Raw genomic sequence first — 210 nt, 5'->3', positions numbered from 1 at the left:
GAAATTCGAACGCGACATTTCCTCGTGCCAAACCATAAAACGCTCGTGTTCCTCGGGTTTCATTTGTTCGGGCGAATATCGTGCGTCAGGTATTGGACCAATATAATTTTGATTGTTCAACGTTAAACAAATGAGGAAAAAAACCTTTGATCAGAGTATCCTACAGCTCAAAAGCCTTGGATAACTCCGATAATCGCATAGGTATATAAT

The sequence above is a fragment of the Trachymyrmex septentrionalis genome, unplaced genomic scaffold (assembly GCF_001594115.1).
Source record: "Trachymyrmex septentrionalis isolate Tsep2-gDNA-1 unplaced genomic scaffold, Tsep1.0 scaffold82, whole genome shotgun sequence".
Lineage (NCBI taxonomy): Eukaryota > Metazoa > Arthropoda > Insecta > Hymenoptera > Formicidae > Trachymyrmex > Trachymyrmex septentrionalis.
The sequence above is the reverse complement of the archived record's forward strand: the minus strand, read 5'-3'. Positions refer to the sequence as shown.